Raw genomic sequence first — 15,216 nt, forward strand, 5'->3', positions numbered from 1 at the left:
AGCCACCTGGCTGGGGTTACTTACCCACAGAACTCTTTCCTGCCTGGAGCAGGGGGTCAGACCCGATGATCTACCAGGTCCCTTCCCAACCTAGAAATCTATGAAATCTATTTGGCCTGAGGCAGTCTCCTTGAATTAAAATTTAAGCAGAAACAGTTAAAGTCTGACAAACTGATAAACAATTGGGATGTGGAGGGGAGGTCTTATAGTAGAAAAGGTCAGGCAACAAAATTGAACTGGTAAAGCCTCTTAAAACCTATTTTTGAAAGGCACCTTCATGCTGTAAAAAGACTAACATAATTAATATATCAAAATGTACTGTTGAGTCAGCTTGCTACACATTAAAATGTATTAAAAACTACCACTTAAGCTGAATATAATATTCCATTTCCAACATGGCCTATACACAATGTTTGAAGAAAGCAAAAAGTCATCCATGCCTTTTAATGCGCCTAGACAACTGTGCTTGACTACACCATTACTTTAATGGTGCTTGACTACACCATTACACACTAATTCTTTAACATTTTTATCAGTATGTTTCTCTCGTTATATATTAAGAAAGTGATCACCAAAAACGCGGTGATTTGTCAAACTTTTCTGAAATTTAAACCATTAAATTTACATTAATTTTTTTTATATTTTATCAATCTAGTTGCATCTCTTTCTTAAGTGTTCTTCATTCTAATGGTTTCAGGAACCATTTTCAAAACGGCAATAACAACACGCATTCCTTTTTTTCAGAAGATATATCACCAAAATAGAAATTATACAGAAAAAGAACAGCATACAAACTATCATAGAAACCCAAAATACTGTGATATTTCTTAACTTATTTTCGACTCCCAAGCATACGAAAAATAAAAACACAAAAAAAATACATGTGCATTGCTGTTATAGCTGAACTAATTGGATGCATGTAAATGATACGTTTTTGGAGTTATTTAGAATAGAATCTGAAAGTATAAAAAAAAAAATCTGAGGTGTATAAACTTTAATGAATAGAAGAATAAATCCTGATCAATAATACACAAATAAAGAGGACACTTAAAGGAATTAAAAGGATTAATTAGCAAGGAAAGAGAAATATTACTTTACGGTGTATAGTATAATTACATGATGGAATTTGAGATTGAGACAAATAATGCAAGGAGATAGAAACGTAATTAAACACTTATGTCAGTACACTGGGATAAAAATTGCAAAGCCAATCAATTATATTCCAGGATATAAACTTAACTTATTTTTTCCATTGTATTAAGTAATGGTGTAGTCAAGCACTGTTGTCTATGTGCATTATAAGGTGTGGATGACTTTTGTTTTCTTCAAAAATTGTGTACAGGCCATGTTGGAAATGGAATATTATATTCAGCTTAAGTGGTAGTTTTTAATTCCATTTTAAATGTGTAGCAAGCTGACTCAACTGTACATTTTGATATAATAATTATGTTAGTATTTTTACAACATGAAGGTGCCTTTAAAAATAGGTTTTTTTAAGAGGCTTTATCAGTTCCATCTTGTTGGGCTGAAATTCTTTATAAATTCTACACAGGCGGATATTATTTATTTTAAAGTTTTAGGGACCTCAGTTCAGCAGTTTCATATGACAAAGACAGAGAACAATTTTTTTTTTTTTTCCGGCCAGCCATCAACACAAAACTTTTCACCTTTTTGTTGGAAAATTACGGTGTTATCCTCGCTTTAAAGTATGAAATGAATTCTGATAAGTGGGTACTGCCCTGTAGTCAGATGCACTTTTTTGTGGTTCTTACAGAAATCTGCTCAGTTGACTTGACCAACTTATAAAGATTCTTAACCCACTCCCCACCCCCTTCCGGCCCATATATGCTCAGCAAAGTTTTGCTAAAGACTTGTGGGAAAATTCTCTGAATATGATATCTTCACTGAGCACATGGGAACTCCACAGAGCCCTGTGCCAACCATACTGGAGTACACTCTAGCCCCGAGCTGAGCAAGACATTTTGGGGTTGAAGTGGAACTAGACAACAAAAGTAAGGGAAAGGGGGTAACATCACATCACAGAAGCAGACAGCTGCCTGACGGCTAGACCTCTATGGGAGGGATGGCAAAATCTGCACATATTGCTGATCCGCAACTCCAGTAGCGTACCTAGGTGGGGAGGGGGAGAAGGCAGGGGAAGAGATGCAGGGCACCAGCCCCAGGCACTTTACAAGAGGGGGAGCAGAACTCCCCCTCCCCACCCCTCCAGCAATTTTTGTCATGAGAGGAATAGCCCTGCACTACCCACCCATAAAAACCAAGTAGGCACAGCCCTTCATCCAGAACAATATTGGTGGGAGCAAGGGGGCAAGCAGATGGTACCCTTCCCAGTGTGTCTGCCATGTCAGGCACAGCTCTGTACTCAGCAGTATACCTGGGCAGGGTGGGAAAGTAAACAGGGCATGGAGGGAATCTTCCAGGGAGCTTGCTCTGCAGGGCTGCTGCAGTTAGTGTGCACCGAGCCTGTCCCCCAGTGGTAGGATGAAAGAAATTGGAGGCAAGGTCACAGACCTGGCAATAAAGGTGAAGGGATCTACAATCAGCAGTATGTCTTCAAAATGAAATCAAAAGGTGACTGATAAAAAGAAAAAGAGCTTGCAAAAACATATGTAATTATAGAAAATAATGGAAGAAGAAACAGCATAAGAATAAGGACTCCCAGAAGGTGTGAGGAAGGAAAACCCATTTGCAGGTAGCAAACTTAGGCGGGATTAAGGGGTTTTACTGTGCAGTAAGCACACACAGACATGTATGCTTATTGCACAGTAAATTACGCTAAAGCACAGTAACACGTCTAAGCACAGTAACACGTCTCATGTAGACATGCCCAACCAGGATGGTTCTGGGTTTGCCTGCCTTGAAAGTGAGCATTGTTTCCTCTTGTTGATAGTCTGACTCTGGCATGATGTCTATGCCAGTGGTTCAATATTGGTCTATTAATATGTTCAGTATTATTCAAGGGGCTTTTTAGAAGCTTTTTAAAAGAAGCTTGTAGGAAGTGTTCCCAGAAATTTCATTCACCTAATTTTTCATCTTTATTCCTAAAATGTGTTACTTTTTTCCACCTCTTTCTTCCCCATTCCCTTTAGCCACGTCCCTGCTTATTCTGGATTTCTTTTACGTCTCTGATTTCACCTCAGACAAAAATATTTAAACAAAATATTTAAATATTATACCTCTTCCTATAGCTGAAAACAAAAGGCAACCATCTGTGTAGACAGGGCACTTGAAGCTCTCCACGCTCCCCCCAGTTAAAACAAGCCAAGAGACATGCTGCTGCATTTTGTAGAGAGCAAAAGGAGGAGATTTTGAAGAAGGTTAGAAAGGCTTCTAAACCTACTTTGGGAGGGTATAAAATAAAACAAGTGTTCCAAGACCGGTCACAGGCAACATTAAAAAGTGAAATCATAGCCTCTCTTCAAGAAGCAAATGTAAGATACTGATGGATTTCTCTTTTAAAACTGATCTTTACATATCAAGCACAACAGCACATGATAAAGGTGAAAAAAAAGAAGAAAGTCTTAAAATCTTTGAGAAAGTAAACACAATGGAAAGAATCCTGGAATCTCATCCTGAGCCTAACACAGACAGCAAGAAGTAATACTGTAACACTGAATGGCCCAGGGGAAAGAAGATATCAAAGTAACAGGACAAAGATTGGAAAAAGTGAGAAAACCTAGGAGTACTGAAGACTGTTTGAATGGGACTGAATAATGGCATGGGGCTTAGGGTGAATCTTCACATTTTAGGAAATGTGCAAAAATAAATATCTTCTGAGGATCCAACAGGAAGGGAATTTGGACTGGGTAAATGGGTGAAGGGGAGCAGGGGCTTTGCTAAATAAAGCTATTTATAGGGGAAGGTTGTATAAAAATACACAGGGACAAACAAACATCAGTATTGCAAGGATATTCAATAAACCAAACAATCTAGATAATGTTTTATTTCTAATTTTCTTATGTTATAAAAAGGTGAAGGCCATTCCAGCTAACGTAGCCAGTAAGCCAGCCTCCAGCCATCTGGAGCAGAGTTGGGGCCGGGTACTGCTAGGAGAAGTGTCAGGTGTCACCACCAGCATCCAAGTTAATTTATCAGTTCCTGAAAATATTCCATCTCATTTCACATTTCAAATAGTCATTGTATCTATTTTATTCATTCTTTCCAACAGTATATGTACTCAAGAGTGAAAAATTACTGCTGTGCAAGAGTCTAGTACAAGACATGCATGTTCAACATGAACTCCATTTTGAGGTTTTAAGTGGCGCACAGGCCTCCTGCTGGGTTTCTACACAAGAGTGCTTTCTGGCCTAGGCAAGTTAATTTTCAGCATATGAATGTGTGCCTATTATTTTATTTTATTCACATTTTGGAGGGCTAGCAACTAACTGAGCTAAAATATGCAAAAGAACACATAATTTCATAAATCGCTCTCTCATTTAATTTCACACTTAGTGTGTCCAACATAATTACTCATATTAAATTGCCATTTGATTGATTTTTTCTTTTTTATCTAGAAACACCACTGACAACTGATGTTCTAGCAGATTAGAGTCTGGTTTAAAATGCAATGGAATTTTCCATTAAGAAATTTACTACAGGCCTAAGAGTAATCACAAAATGATGGCCAATATTTTTCCCCTACCCAAAGACATTTTAGGATGAAAATGGGGGGAAAATAAATAAATAAATAAATAAAATCAGGCCTCCAAGGAAGCCCTTGATTCAATCTTAATTATGCAAAATCAGAGACATAAAAGACATCCAGAATAAGCAAGGACATGGCTAAAGGGAATGGGGAAAGAAAAAAGTGGAAAAAAATAACAGATTTTAGGAATAAAGATGAAAAATTAGGTGAATGAAATTCCTGGGACCACTTTTCCTACAAGCTTCTTTTAAAAAGCTTCCAAAAAGCCCCTTAAATAATACTGAACATACTAATAGACTAATATTGAACCAGTGGCATAGACATCATGCCAGAGGCAGACTAACAAGAGGAAACAATGCTCACTTTCAAGGCAAGCAAACCCAGAACCATCCTGGTTGGGCATATTTACATGAGGTGCGTTCCTGTGCATTAGCGCAATTTACTGTGTAATAAGAGTACATGTCTGTGTGTGCATGCTTACTGCACAGTAGAACACCTTAATCTGACTTGTTTGCTACCTGCAACTGCAAGTAGCAACTTTAAATGGGATTTGTTACTGTGCAGTAACGCATGCGTGGACATGACCTGAGAGCAAGTTTGCTCCTGGGTTTGCCCAGCCACTGGGTGGCCAGCCTCAGACCAGCCCCAGGTCTGGGCTAGGAGCCTCTCCTGCCCCAGGGCTGGGCTGCCCCTATGACAGCTAAAGCCTGCAGACATTTTCAGTCCTGGGGTACACTCAGCAGGGAGGCTGAGGGCACTCCAGGCCATGTGTGTCCCCCTGGGCAAGCCACAGGCTACCTGTGCCTGCCTGCCTACACCCCAGAGCTGCTGCTGCTGCTTAGCACTGGGGCAGTGCCATTCAGGCCAGAAGGGTGCTACAGGCTCAGGCCAGGTCTATCAGTGCCCAGGGCCAGCTGCAGGTGCTGCAGCGCCACCTGCTTGCAGTACACCCCCAGCCACTTGCCCTGCACCTGCAGGTGCTGTGGGGCATTGTCTCTGCCGTACGGGCTGTCAGCCCTTGCTGTGCCCCTGAAAGCAGCTGCCCAGGGCCAGCAACACAGAGACAGCTGTACAGGGGCCCAGAAAGCTGGCACAGGGCCCACCATGGCTTCCTCCCAGTTTGTGGACATGCCTATGCCAGTGCCCTCCACCCAAGGCCCCAACTGGACCAAGGAGAAGACTGGTGACCTGGCACTGTGGGGCAAGGCAGAAGTACAGTGCCAGTTTGAGCGGGGTGGCTGCTCCAACATGCATGCCTATGAGGCACTGTCAGGCCAGATGTGGGAGCGTGGGCACAACTGGTCAGCATAGCAGTGCTGCATAAATGTCAAGGTCTTACAGGCACAGTGGGTTGCCATGACTGACCACAATAGTCAGTCTAGCCATGCCCGTAAAACCATGCCCTTTATGCAGCAACTGACAGCCATTCTTGCACCCCAGGATCTGTGCCACAACCATTCTGTATACAGCAACATGGGCAGCCTGCCCAAACCCTGGCCCTAGCCTGGTACCTCTGGTGACAAGTCACTGGGGGAGGGTGTCTTGGGCATCCAGTCACCTGTCCCACGCAGCTTCCCAGCTGCAGTTTCCACCAGCAGCTGAGGGAGCCCTGGCCAGTGCCTGCCTCACCACCTCCACAGCCCAATGGTCAGTCACGAGGCACAGCCAGCCACGACGCTGCCAGCAGCGCCAGATCCTCCTTGGCAGGGGCACCAGCCAGGTTCCTGCACATGGCGTCCTGCAATCTGAGGACACTGGCTGCAGCCGCACACTGTTGCTGACTGGCAGGACTGCTGAGCTGTGAGCCATGCTACTAGGTCCAGCCACGTGGTAAGTCCCACAATAGGGGAAGGACGTGCCCCACCCCAGCCCCTGCCTCTCACCCCGGCCCCTGCCCCACCTTCCCTGGCCAGCCCGCCTGCACTCCCCTGGCCCTGGGTTCCCCCGCCAGAGCGCACAGACAGGTGAGACACAGCGCAGAACTTTATTGACTAGCCCGTGCCCCCACAGCTAGACAGACACAGGCCTCTCGCCCACTGAGAAGCACATTGATGCTGGCAGATACGTCTTCCTCAGCAGCAGGAACCAGAAATATGTAGCGCTGCCACACGTAGCCCTCCAAGTGATGGCAGAGGTTGCAGGGCAACCTAGGCTTGCCCCTCACCCCATCATAGCTTATGGTCCCATACCAGGTACACCTGGGGCACCATGAGGATTAGCATCAGCAGGGCACAGTAGGTCAGACGCACCTTGGTCCATGCAAACTGCTCATCACACACTGTCCAGGGCACATGCAGCAGGGGCACACTTGGGGAGCAGCGCAAGCATGGCAGGAAAATGGCCCCAGGGCACCTCCCTGGAGAGGCCCCCAGAGGGGAGGGCAGGGGCATGGGCAGCTCCTTGTCCCAGTTGTCCAGGAGCCCTGTGCCCCCCAAGCCCAGGTGTTGTGGCGGCAGCCCAGTAGAGCGGTTGGCCTGCAGGAGAAAGGAAGGCATCAGGGTCTGGAGCAGCCTGGTGTATTCAGCCCTGGGAATGGCACAGGGGAGGCAGGCTGGCTAGAGCCAGCGCCCAGTGGCCCACTGGCCTCAGAAGAGTGCGCACGGACGGGGGGGCTCTGGTGGCAGCCACCTGGGCCCAGGCCTGCCCTGCTGCTTTATCATGGTCCCTGGTCACCTATGCTCACCCAACCTCTTATCTGAAGTCAGGTAGCACACAGCCTCTGGTACAAAGCACCTTATCTTTGAAATGTTGCAAACTCTCACAAAATGCTTATCTCGTGATTCTACAGGTCGTGCAGCTGGATGTGGGGAAGAGGCCACAATTGACAGAGGATATGGCCTCAGGGCCGCCACTATCCACAGCCATGGCCCTGTGGATGCACTGACTCCACCAGAGGTGCAGAATAGATTGCACTGTTCTCCTGCAGCAACTGGCATGGTGTTGGAGGAGCGTGTGGAGACTGCATGGGTCTGATGGGCAGAGGACATCTCCTGTGAGGACATGCAGGACTGGTGCAAAGAGGAACAGGACCAGGCAGAACAAGAGTTCCCAGCACAGTTCCTGCCCCTAGAGCATGAGCAGCTCTAGGTGCTGTGGGGGCAGAACACCATTCTGGGCTGGGCAGTGCAGGCCACGAATGATGACTGCCAGGTCCTGGACACTGTTCTGACCCTGACAGTCACCTTTGTGCTACCTGCTGCCCAGCGTTCTACCTGCATGCCTCCTGGCAGCTGCCTGCTGCCCTGCAGGAGGCCCCCATTTGGGCCTGGGAGGAGGTCCTAAAGTCCCTCCAGCCACCAGAAGCCCCTGGACCAGACCCCACCCCAGGTGCCCCACCATCCAGCCCTGTCACCTGGACCCAGGCCTGCTGCTTGCCCCAGCTCCATGAAGGTGAGAAGCTAGAGCTGTCTGGAGCAATGCCAGGACCACATGCCAGCCCTGCTGGGCCTGGACTCTGTCTGCCAGATGGGGAGCCACCTGCACAAGGGGAGCACTGCCCACCATCACTCCTGGGCAAACCCCCCACCATGGCATCGTATCCATGGGAGAACAGCCAGAGGCTGAGGTGCTGGCTGCCTACCCCCAGGCTCTGCCCCCTAGGTGCCCCCACTTCACCCCAGGATAGCCCACAAAGGACATTGCACATTGTTTTCACGAAGAAGTTCTTTGGGTTTTTTTTTATTGTTGGTGGGTGGGTGGGTTGGGTAGTGGAGGGGCTCTGTTTGTTCAGGGGAAGTAGGAAGGGGTGGGGGGCGCCCTGGCTGATGCGAGAGAAATAAAAACTTGCTCTTGTGAGGTGTGTGTGCAGTGAGTGTCATGCTGGGGGAGGGCAAAGAGGATTGGGGGTCCTTGGCCGGCAGTGCTGGCAAGCTAGAGTGGGGCCAGCAAGAGGAGATGGTCAGCCAGGGCCTCCCACACCCAGTGCCCCAGTCCCCATCAGTAGGTGCACAGCTCTCCTGGGACCTCAGCCTGGGGCCAGGTGATGCTCCCACTGCCAGAGGTCCTTTGGCCACTGCGCCTCCACTGCACTTGCCCTGCCCAAGCCTCACAGATGTTATGATGAGAAAGAATGATTAAATGCAGTAATTCTTTCCCTTTTCTTCATCATTAGAGTTTTAGTACTGGAACAGCCCATTGTGTCTTTTCTATCTGGCCACCAAACTAGCTTTATGGTGGCACTAATCAGCCCTTCTTGAAAGTTAAATAAGTCTAGTAGATCAAGTTTGTCTAACTGGCAGTCCATGAGCTGCATGCAGTCCTAAGGGGTTAACATTCAGACCCTGGGCTCCCACCCAGCTGCCATTGCCCCCACCACTTCAGTGACTGGAGTGACCAGGCTCCCACTCTTTTTGACTTCTGCTTCCTGCCTCCTGTCTTGGGGCTGTGTAGTAGGCACATGCAACAGAGGAAAATCCAGGCTGCCCATGGCACAAAAGAAGGGTCCTGTACATGAGAGAGTCTGTGCCATCTGGGCTATGTGAGCGGCAGGGGAAGACATGCTGCCCAAGCAGTGGGCACATGGTGAGAGAAAGCTAGGCTGCCAGGTCAGCAGGAGGAATGGCAGGGATCTATAGCCCAAGTGAAGTATGGCCCCCACCATCAAGAAAATGAATAGCCCTGTAGTAGATTATCCTTAGTCCTTATTGTCCTTAATCTGCTGCTTATCACATTCCTCTCGAGTCCCTCTGGATCTTCACTTAACCAAACACTCCTTAAATACTTCTTAGGTTCCTTGTGTAACAAAAATAATAGCACTGATATAATTCTTCATAGGATGAAAAAGTTGTAAATATATCTGAATCAAATCTTCTTCATTTCTGCCCTGTTCTCTTAGTATTTTCACATTCCAACCATGGCTTTCTCCCTCTCCTAAGTCTTCCACTGGTATTTGCTCCCAGCACTTTCCTTATACCCCTGACTTAATCATACCTCCTTTTTGACGTCACCAGTATTTTCTCCCTCACCCATTTTCCTATCAGTTAACATTCACATCTTCCTTGTCCCCTTAGCTTGCAAACTGTGTAAGTCTCACTTTCTTCCCAACCTCTCCACAAATACAGGGTCTCCTCTGTCTCCAGGGAAATGGTTTGTCCATCATTTGACTGAAAGGATAAATTCTCATTCTGAACTGTGACACTTTTCCTGAGATAGCTGGGCAACGCATCTCACCTAATTTTCTTGTACAGGAAAGGAAAAAAAATAAAAGCTGCACATCATAATTGTATTAGTACATATAAGCCTTTCTGTACCAAAAATGTTTTTACTTAGTAAATGGAAAAGTACATCAGGAAGGAATAAGAAGGAACTATATGCTGAAAGAAAACATGACTAATTTGAAAGAGAACAAACCATTTGTAATATTAAGAAAAAAACTAATTAAAGAAATAACTACAGTGATTTAAAAATATAAAGCACTAGTGATATGCCTAGCAAACTTGAAGTTTGCTATAAATGTTTTATTTAAAGCAGCTGCTTTCTGCAAAGTACAATGCATATATTACTCAATTGTGTGACCCATGAAATAAGAGGGATAGAGAGTTCTCAAAATAATTTATCATCCATAGAAAAGGACATTCCCCTTAAGCAATTAAAGAACAAATGTAAAAACTGGGGCTGGCAGTGTTAATCACAATAGAATCCCTAGGACGGCACAGGCTGAATTCAAGAGACTTGGCACTGCTGTATTGGGAGCATTATTCCTTCAGGAAAGAGAAAACCAACTCATCTCCAAGAAACTCTTTACTGTCCCTAAAAATTCATAGGCCAGAGGACATGCATTTCAAGATGGTAATTTACAGCTAAAATCCTGATTAAAAGGGGTAATTTAGACATATGGCAATAAAGATAGCAGTACCCAGTTGTATCAACCAGTGCCAGAAACATTTTTAGCGTCTTTTTTGTCTTTTCCCCTTCCTCAGAAGTGTATATCTTCCAGTTTAGTTTATCTCGTATGCCCAGGCAGTGGATTTAAAGTTTTTGAATTGCAAAGCAGCACAGAAAATGTTTTCAGGAGCTTCTCAGGCTCACAGCCTTGGAAACTCACAATTCCTTCAATACAGATGGATTATAATTATACAAAAGTCTTGTGAACTTTCTAAGCAGCAAAGAAAACAAAGTGTTCAACTTGCCTCATAATAACTTCGCACAGCGTTGCAAAATGCTTCATCTGCTACAATTTGTGTCTCCCCATTCAGGAAGAGCTGGAAATGCTCCTTTAGTATCTGTAATTGCTGCTTGTTGAGCTGTGAAGGATAAAAAAAGGTAAAGGCAGTTAGCCTCAAAGTGAAAATGTTTGCCAACATTACATTACAACAGCAACTTTTTTTTTTTTTTTTTTTTTTTTTTTTTGAGTATATGGACTAGAAAAGAGCTAGCTCCTCAAAGTACTGGCTCTCAATACACTGGCCAAGTACAACTGGCAAGGAGAAAAAGGCAGGCTGCAGCAGGTCTTAGACACCCACTACAACATCTGAGGTTTAACTTGTAGCATGCAGTGGTGGTATTTCCCCCACACACTTGTAGCATGACAATGGGAACAGAAGTGGATTCAGGATTTTACAAGGGGGGTTTGAAAGCAGCAATAGGCATGGCAGGAGTGACTGCACCCCTTGCTTCCAGCCACCTCCTTTCTCCCACCCCTCCCAACCACACTGGGGTAGGCACACCATGCTACAGGGGCAGCAGTGGGGGATTTTAAGTCCCTAAAGCAGGTAGAAATCCCACCACCACCTCCTCCCTGCTAATGGATACATCCCCTCCCCTCTACCTGCTGCTGTTGCTGCTGTCCCTACTGTCTTGGGGGCAATGGGAGTTCCAGAGTTGCTTCAGCGGGGCTACATGGGGGCTAGGCTCAGTCTAGGGCAATGGCAGTGATGGTGGTTGGGCAGGTTTCCCCTCCCTGCACCTCCTCATGGACTGGTGGTGAAACATCGGGGCACGGGGGGGGAAAGGGAAACAGGCAGGGAGGGAGAACCCACCTGCTACACTGCTTCTGTCCCTGGCTGTGCCCAGCCCCTGTGCAGCCCAGCTGGAGTGGGACAGGAACTCCCTTTTTCCCTCCGGACAGAAGCAGGCTGGGGAGAGGGAATGGGTGGCGAGGGGGGGAGGGATGCTCCTTGGAGCAAGGGAAGAATTGCTCCCCTCCATTCCCTCTTTGGGGACTGGGGCTGCTGCTCCTGCCACATGGTCAGAAAGGGCCGTTGCACTCCCTCTGGATCCACTCCTGAATGGGAATATGTTTGTGGAAGCAGGGGAAAGAGGCAACACAGTAGCAGTCTGCAGCGCAGAAGCTGCCTTTGTGAAATAGGGATGCTCCTTTGAGCAAGGGAAGAATTGCTCCCCTCCATTCCCTCTTTGGGGACTGGGGCTGCTGCTCCTGCCACATGGTCAGAAAGGGCCGTTGCACTCCCTCTGGATCCACTCCTGAATGGGAATATGTTTGTGGAAGCAGGGGAAAGAGGCAACACAGTAGCAGTCTGCAGCGCAGAAGCTGCCTTTGTGAAAAACTAATTCCAGCTTCAAAAGGCTGAAATTTAACCAAGTAACCTTTATATTTTAAGACAGACCCATGAACTACTACACATTTTTTTCCAAGCAGTTTGCCTATAGAAAACTGGTTCCTGCCAGCCATTTTTTTCCTGCTATTGCACAGGGTAGGCCAAGGAATAGTGCGAAACATAGGAAAAGTGATGTTCTCTGATATACCCTGAACTCAGCTGAATTAAAAGTGTAGTATACTAAAGAGATGCTTTAAATAATTGCTTTGTAACTACAGGAGTGAAGGCTTTTGTATGGGCCTTTCACCCCTTGTAATCAGTTGTTATCAGGTTACCCACTAGAAGATCTTCAGCGGTACAATCACAAGAAAGGAAAAAAATCCTGATAGTTGCATACAGCCCAGAAGAGGACTCTGTTTTCAAAGGACTCATGGGCTCATGTAGAATTGACCCATAGATAAAGCAGTCATGGAGGACGATCATACTCAACTGCGAGGGATTCCCAATGGATGGATGTGAGCTCCAAAATGTCTTTGAGGTTATCCCACATGGGTATAAACCTTGTAAAAGGGAAAAGTTAGAATGGGACATCTTGAAGCAGGATTACAAATATTTACAATATTCAGATTTTTGGGGGTTTCATTTAGTCATTTCAAATACTGTTATCATATTAAGCTTTTAAGGGTAAAACTGAAAAATTTATTTATCCTATTTTTAATTCTACAAGTTAATCTGAAGTTTTACCAGGCTAGACTTTGACTGAAATGTCTAACAACATTGTATGACAGCACATTTATTTAAAAAAGTAATTTAGTATCATTTTAAAAGAATTTTAATATGATCATATTTCAATTCAAACCAGCTATATTTTTCCACTCTAAACAAATACGTTATTTCCAGAAATACTAAATGGAGAAAAAGGTAAGCATTTAAAAAACACTTCATAAAAATCAGTTTAATTTGTTAACACTGCTGATAAAAAAAAGTTACTGTAAATAGAAAAAGAACAAACTTTTCTGCAGTGTCACTGGCACAGTCATTGTGAGGTCAATGGTTTTTAAAATATTGTAATTGAAAGAAATGATCATGATTAAACTGACTCTATTTTAGTGGGGTTTTTCTTCTTTTTTCAAACCCTATTATAGTACCACTGGGAATTTTAAATCCCTTTATGATAGATGAAGTATAAGCTGTAGCACAAAATTCCTCAAATATTTAACAGGCTCCATGACTTGCATGCTAAACCTGTAGCACTTTGCTGCAATATTCACCTCCAAATTGTATCTAAAAGCCAAACGTGATATTTGCTTTTCTTCCATTAAAGAGACAACACAAACTTTGCTAACTTGTGAATCTCTGGAAAGGATAAATCCTGAAAGGGTAGTGATGTATACAAATTAAGAAGAATCAGTGGAAAAGCCACAGAGCTATGCATACAACTAAAGAAAACTAACAGTTATCAGCCCTACCCCTCACCAGGGCTGTCAGCAGGGGAGGGAGGAGAAAGGGAGCAGCATGGAGCTGCTGGCTGGATTTTGTAGAGCCAGAACTGGAGAAAAAGGTACGGTAGAAAGGAGCCCCCTTGCCTTGTGTAAGCACCCTAAGTGATTATCAGTACACAAACTTCAGCAGATGTCAAAGCAAACAAAGACCACTGGGAGAAGGAGGTTCAGCACAGACTTAAAGTTTACTACTTAAGGTTTTTCTACCTGCAGTGCATGGTTTCAAGCCATATACAGGGCTGATTGATACAAATGTTTATCATGTGACTCAGTAGTAGTTCTCTATTCACCCATCGTAAAAAATATCACAAATTGAAATATATTCCTCAAACTAAATCTCTTACCTCACACACAGGTGGTGTTAAGAGATTCAAAAGAATCTCATAGCAAATTCTAAGCTAAGAAAAACAACCTTTCCTGGTTTCCTCTAATATTATGCATAACCTCTCAACATTTTTCCTAAGCAAACTGAAAGAAGCTGAAATGTATGAAAATACAAAGCACAGATTATGTTTATTTGCACGTACATTAATGTATGTTGTACTGTTTTGCAAGGATTTAAGATAGTTATCTGTTTTCACAGACAATATGCCACCATTGCTAAACAAACAGCTTATCTGTTCTATAGATTATTCAGATCTGTTACTAAAACTTGTGCGCTTTCTGCCAAAACAATTATGAAATGGTTTGTCATGCTTACAAACTTTATTCTTTAGCTGCATTTTCTGCTTTCTAGCTACATATCAAACAAAATGTTATGAATGAAGCACTGTAATATACATTTGTTTCTGGCTTTATCGGGTCTCTTTGTTTGTAAAAGGCAATCCAACATGTTATGCAACAGCCATTTTTTAAGGGAAAAAAAGAGTTAATGAATGCCAAAGCAATGTATTAATACTTTAGGTGGCAGTTTTAAGGGCTGACCAGCATTTGAGCATTAGTGGGGTTTTGTTTTGAGATGGGAGGGTTGACTTTTGGGTTATTTAGTTGGGTTATCTAAGTTATTTGTATTTTTAATGGGGAAATTTTAAAAAAATTTAAAAAGAATTGTTCTCAAGTGAATGAACTGTTATTTCCACTCTGTGGGTTGTCTGTTTGTTTTAAGCTTTTCTGAGCCCTTTAGATAGAGTGGAATATAAATCTAAAAAATAAAAAATGCAACTAAATTAGAAAAATTATAAAGGATCATTTTAGCACTGAGACGAGCACATTTCAATAAATGTTAATAGCTCATCTTGCAAGCAGAGATGTAATTGAACCAGCTGCCAAAAAACAGAATTGATATTATTCCACAGTGTAGTGTAAATCCTTTGCCACAGTACATACCTCAGAATACTGAGGTTTCTGTATGCTTCATCTTACTTCTCTTGTTCTATTTCAAGATGCTAACTTACATGTATAAATGAACATAAGCAAAATAATCCTTTGCCACAGTACATACCTCAGAATACTGAGGTTTCTGTATGCTTCATCTTACTTCTCTTGTTCTATTTCAAGATGCTAACTTACATGTATAAATGAACATAATCAAAAGCTTTAAATATATATATAT

General features: G+C 44.0%; 1 protein-coding gene across 1 annotated transcript in view; it reads right to left on the reverse strand.

The window, feature by feature from the left end:
* Positions 1–10,942, reverse strand: part of LOC102374289 (calcium-dependent secretion activator 2-like) — a 167,565-nt gene extending 156,623 nt beyond the window's left edge. Inside the window, exon 1 of the mRNA XM_006038503.3 lies at positions 10,795–10,942. The gene's annotated coding sequence lies outside the window, so the exon portion shown is untranslated. The remainder of the gene's footprint in view (positions 1–10,794) is intronic.
* Between the last annotated feature and the right edge of the window lie 4,274 nt (positions 10,943–15,216).

Source organism: Alligator sinensis, unplaced genomic scaffold (genome assembly GCF_000455745.1).
Source record: "Alligator sinensis unplaced genomic scaffold, ASM45574v1 scaffold1171_1, whole genome shotgun sequence".
Classification (NCBI taxonomy): Eukaryota; Metazoa; Chordata; order Crocodylia; family Alligatoridae; genus Alligator; species Alligator sinensis.